This window comes from Echinops telfairi, unplaced genomic scaffold (genome assembly GCF_000313985.2).
Source record: "Echinops telfairi isolate 266 unplaced genomic scaffold, ASM31398v2 ScPeMD7_3;HRSCAF=10, whole genome shotgun sequence".
NCBI lineage: Eukaryota > Metazoa > Chordata > Mammalia > Afrosoricida > Tenrecidae > Echinops > Echinops telfairi.
The window spans coordinates 8,128,936-8,134,935 of NW_022103899.1; the positions used below are offsets into that span (position 1 = coordinate 8,128,936).

The window sequence follows — 6,000 nt, forward strand, 5'->3', positions numbered from 1 at the left end:
GACTTTCCCAAAGAATTGTGAGTATAGAGTTCTCATTGCTCCCACATCTATTTTCTCTTGTTATTTACCTCATCCACAACTGTGGTACATTTGTTAAAATTAATGAACTAATGCTGATGCATTACTATTGAGTTAAATGCACTGTTTATTCAGCACAGTGGGTTTGCAAGTGATATCCTCTTCCCATCCCAGGGTCCCATTCAGGATCCCATGTTATACTTAGTCATCAGATTAGGTTTCTCGGATGGGAAATACCTCGGTTCTTGGCTTCTCATGAGAAAGAATTCACGCCGAAGCATGGTTTGTGATCCAAGTGAGTTTTTATAAGGGATGGAAGAAGTTCCAGGTTTTACAGTCACTGAACATGGGCAACCTTTGTGGGACTGCACACCCACACGTGGTAGCCTGAGGCCAGAGAGACCAGAACACGGCTGAGCAGAAGGGCGAGAAAGAACAAGAGTGAGGTAGTCTTGTGGTCCAGGGGTAGATGAGGCCTTTTGCTGGGAGGCATGGTCAAAAGTATTGGTTGACCCATTGGCTGACATCAGCCCACCTGGGGCTACTTTGGGACACCCAGGTGTATCGCCCACTGGGCTTGGGCTTGAATTGGCGTGTGCCCAGTAGTCTTTCTGTCTGGCTAAGGCTTGCCTGGTTCTCTGCCACAACCTCCCGTGGGGGTCCTGCAGGCATGGAGAGGGATGACTCCCACGTCCCTGTCTCGTCTTACCAAACAATCATGCCTTCTTTTGCTCCGTGGCAGCAACGGTTTTTCAGAGTTTTCTTGTTTTGGGTGTCCTTGACAGTTTTGATTCCTCAGGTGTTTTGTAGGATGCCCTGCTATTAAGCTTAATAAAAGCCACAGATGAAAAGTAACATTTCAACACATGCTATTAAGGTAATACCATCAATAGGACCTTGTCCAGAGCTATCTGCATATAGAGGAGCAGTGTCTCAGTTCCTAAGACCATTGGAAATACGTGTTTTCCCAATTGTTCTTAGGCGATCCCTGTGAAAGGGTCGTTGGACCCCCAAAGGGGTCGCGACCCACAGGTTGAGGACCACTGCTTTGGAAGGAAGTCATTATACTCCGCTTACACTAAAGAAAATGGCAGTGCCTCCTTAAAGGCAAAGCATCTATATACATTATTTAACATTGTTCTACATCAAGGATTTAGCTCTCTCGCCATTTCTTTTTACTCACTTTTAAAATTATGAATATGGACTCATGTATATCTATTTTACATTTTGGGTTATAACCCAATACTCCATTATTTGTCACGCAAATAAAATGGTCCCAATGTTGGCCACAGGGGGCTCTTTCAGTTGACTTCTGATTCCTTTTGATATGTCCCCATTATTGTTTTTCTGTTGTGTGGTTAGTTGTTGATTCTCTGAAACTTGTTTACTTTCTGATGTTAAGGTACTGCTAATTAGAATAAACCATTCCTACAAAGAGTTCTCGAATTACAATTTTTATTCCCATTTTTGTCACAGTGTGTTATTCAGAGTTGACTAGAGAAACAAATCCAGAGAGACATTCATGTGTGTATAAGAAAGAACTATAGATACAAGAGCAATTGAATATTGAGAAATTGTTCCAGCCCAGTCCAGATCAAATCCATGAGTCTGACATTAACTCATATGTCTGATAGCAATCTATAAAGTCCTCTTCAGACTCACAAAACACACGAAATGACACTGAATTCAGGGAGATCACAGGCCAGTGGGTGGGAAATCTTATGGATCCAGTGGCAGTATAAGTATTTCAGTGTTAGCAGGGGTCTCTACGTGGCTCCTGCAGTTCATGGCACTAAGGTAGTTCTGAGTCTTCTCCGCTGGAATGTCTCCCAGGGAGTCAGCCTGCGTCCTGCCTCCAGCGATCTAGTTAACTCCTTATCCCCTTCAAATGAGGTCATCAAGCTGCGACCTGATTGACAGGCTATACTCCACCCCTTCGCTCTTAAGTCTCAAATTGACAACAAATTATGTAACTGTCACAGTCAGTATAGTTTAAAATATATGTTTGTATCAGTATAAGGGTACTAAACATAGTGCAATCTATCTCGATCTGTTGAAATGTATGAGCACCATACTCATTAGCATTTATGTGGGTTAATGCTAAACTATCAGCATGCCAAGATTTACACACACAACTCTTATTGATGCTAATGAGAGTTCCAGGAAGAGAAAAGCATTTTTTCAAGAGAAGAACAGGCAGATGTTGTCTTTAGGGCTTGCCTTCCTTCATTTAATACTTAATACAATGCTCCCTGATGTTTGCTTGGATGAAGTTTGTATTACTTCTTTATGGATATGAGACTACCAATAGGTCTTTGTCTTTCTTGGAGATTTACTTAAGTCAGAGAGAAAAAGTGACATTCATAACATCTTAGGACTGTATAGTGCTTCAACATATGCACAATGCCTGTGGATTATTTTATTTTTACAGAGAGCCATGTAGGATAAATAGGATGATCTTTTATAAGAAGAGAAAAGTGAGGCTTCAGAAGAGCAAAGGTGCCATGTTAAAGGATCCCCTCCTCACTGTACAAGCCTAAATTGTGATGTTCTCGGAGGTGGGGTGGACAAAAAGCCTAGAAACTCACAATTGCAGTAAGGCAGTTATTAAAGGAGAGACTCACGTGCCATAGCAGCAGCTCTCTGAGCTCACAAAGTGAACCGTTTGTGTAGGGCTGTCAGGGTCCCCATGTCTCCTGGGGCACCGGTTCGGGTTTGGGCAGTTTATACAGTCATATTTTTTGAGTTCTCTCTTGGTTCCCTTTTTCAATCGGTGTATACCAGCATTGGGTCAAACAGGAGTCCAAAAATTCAAAGCAGAGTCTGTAGCAAGAGCATCAGAGAAGTTAACATATCTGGCTGGTCATGTGAACCAGCCCCTTTATTCTTAGTTCAAACCCCAGGTTAGTCCTGGAACCACCATTTTAGGAAAGTGCTGGTTACAAATGCCCTTGCTGTGCATGTCTCTGAAAGCAGTTGAACCCAGTTTCAACTTAAGAGGAAGAGGAAGTTTGTGATCTGAAAGATAACTGAAGTTATACTTTATAGGTTTCACAAGCTATTTTTCAATGCCACTTTGTCCGTCGTGCTTCTGTTAGTGTCTGCTCCTCTCCCCACCAGGCATTGTTTCTGCAGCCTGTGGTTTTTCCAGATACTGTCTGCTTCCTTGGTTAATTTAAATTTTGCAACCATTATTTCCTTTGTATATGCTATACTGTCTCCAACAGCAATGAGCCTTTTTAACGGGTTTCTGAGAAATTTTGCCTGACTCTTATTTTTTCTAGTGTCTGTCCGTCTATCCAGCTTGCCTTAATTAAAATCCAGAGATCCTTCACTCTTATAACTTAATGGAAATCTTTTACAATATTTATTTTTTCATGCTTATGGTCTGAAAATGCTTAGACACCTCTATCTGTAGTAATGTTTATGTTTTGACATTGTCATTGTATCTAACAGTTATGTATTCACTCTAAACTTGCCATTAACCTTATCTCTTTCACGAACCCACTTACCTCCACGCAGGATGACTACGCATATCTGACCCTGTCCTCTCTTGATGACCACCCTTCAAATGGATACCAATTCCTTCAGAATTGGGCTCTTAGAAGAGCAGAAGGGGCTGTTGATTAACTGGCTGCTGTTGAAACGACAGCGACTCATGGGGACCCCAATACTCAGAGTAGAACTGTTTCATAGGCTCTGTGTCTTCTGGAAGCAGATCACCAGAGCTATCTTCTGAGGTTCCTTTGAGTAGTTTTGAACTGCCAATCTTTTGACTACTAGCGGAGTGCCTAACAGTATTTGCCACTACCCTCCTCATTTTATTGTGTGCTTTCTGACGGTTCACCTTGGTGCTTTTGTTTGGCAACTTCGTTTCCATGGAAGTTTTTCTCTGTCCTCAACCACTACCCTGAAATTCTTTGACCGTGCTCCATTGAGAGTCAGAATGCATTAGATGACCTTATTTATGTCTATCTCTAATCCCCTCTTGCTAGACTGTGAATTGGTTAAGAACAGGCCAATGTCTTACTGGTCTTTGTATTGCAGGAGGTGCTAAATAAATGCTAAAGTAGTAAGTGAGTGATCTTCAGATTTAAAACGTTAAGTTTAACTCGGATGCATTTTAGCCTTATTGAAATTTTTTTCTAGAGTATCTTTGTGTTTTATTCATTCATCTATAATTCATTTCACAAACATTTATAAAGTGCCTATTGTCTGCCAGGTCATGCATTAGGCTCTTGGAATTCAAGAGGAGCTAAATGTAGTCCCTATGCATAGGGAAAACACAGTTTAATGGAAAAAGAATGGGTGTTCCAATATAATTATGATAAGTTCCTTAAAGCTGATATGGACAATGGTATCTAGATGCCAAGGAGAAATGTCTAACTCTGTTTGTCCCTGGGAAGACTTCACAGACAAAATAATCTCCTGCTGATCAAGAGATAGGAGAAGATTTTAATAAAGATGGGTGAGAGGTGGATTCCAGGCACAGAATGTGAAAGGGAATGTGTGTTTGGGAAATTGTGAGGCTCAAGGGTAGAACCCAGGAGAGAGAATGCTGGGCAAATGCTAGGGACATGTCAAAGATCTTGTGTGTCAGATGCTCAGAGTTGAACTTTTACCTAAATTTTGCAGAAAGTTTTTGATTCCTTGATGAGTTACCATATTCTTTTGAATGCTTTGGAGATATGAGGAAAGGGAAGAAAAACGAAAATTTAAAAGCTATTGTAGTCAGATGCTCTTAATAGATTCTGGCTCAGAGTGCCTTAATGTGAGTCAGACTAGAATGAACATCTAGGGTTACCTCAGCTGTGATCTTTATAGAAACAAACCCGCCAGACCTTTCTTCTGCAGTCCCTGGGTGAGCACACCCCACCAACTTATAGGTTAGAAAAAAAGAAACACCTCACCACTGCACCACCAGGGGGTCCTGTCTAAAAAAGAGGCTGCTTCATATTGTACTTGCTTCACTCTGCCCATTTCTAATGCCCTTAGTTTCATAAGTACAGCTAACTGTTGAGCCAGAACCTTATCTTATTGAACTTTCATGCATTTAGACTTTCTACATCATCTTTATGGCTTGCAAAAAACTGTAATACTCCTCAAACTTCTAGAATAAATGAATGGAAATCCAATTCAAAATATGTGCTCTAATAAATATACCTTGATAAATTAAGAAAAAAATGATGGGGCAATGTCAAGATAAGATTACATTCTTTACAAACCTGTTTCACCACCAGCAGATACCAAGTTTTCTGGAGTTCTTTCATTTAAATGTTATTCTTGTCTGAACTTAAAAAAGGTCCGCTGTGCAAGACGATGTTAACCTACCCCTCCCCCCAGAAGAATTTACTTTAGAGGACGGCACTGAAGCTGCAGCTCAGGGAGAGGGACATGTCTGATCAGAGCACACAGGAATAAATGATGGGAGAGGAGGAGAGAGTGGAACACACATCCTGGCCCACCAGGCCTGGAGGACGATATCCCCGCTCTGAACAGCCAATGCACAGAATGGACCATATGGCTGATCCCACTATGAGACTACGATCCCACTACGCCCCAGGGCCCTTCCGGGGACAACACTGCAGACTCAGTGTCTGGAAGCCCAAATGAAGGCTGAGCATGATGGTGGGACCAGAGGAAAGTAAAAGGAAATAGAGGAAAGAACTAGAAGGCAAAGGGTATTTATAGAGGTCTAAATACAGGCATGTACATATGTAAATATATTTATATAAGATGATAGGGAAATAGATCTACGTGCATATATTTATAGGTTTAGTATTAAGGCAGCAGATGGACATTAGATCTCCACTCAAGCACTTACTCAATGCAAGAACACTTTGTTTTATTAAATTAGCATTCCATGATGCACACCTTCACGGCACGATCGCTGACGACAAATGTGTGCATAAGCAAATGTGGTGAAGAAAGCTGATGGTGCCCGGCTATCAAAAGATATAGCATCTGGGGTCTTAAAGGCTT

The 6,000-nt window shown here is 41.4% G+C and overlaps 1 protein-coding gene across 1 annotated transcript in view; it reads left to right on the top strand.

Annotated features, from left to right (window-relative positions):
- Positions 1-6,000, top strand: part of PPP1R1C (protein phosphatase 1 regulatory inhibitor subunit 1C) — a 147,289-nt gene that overhangs the window by 85,026 nt on the left and 56,263 nt on the right. The gene's annotated exons all lie outside the window — the stretch shown is intronic.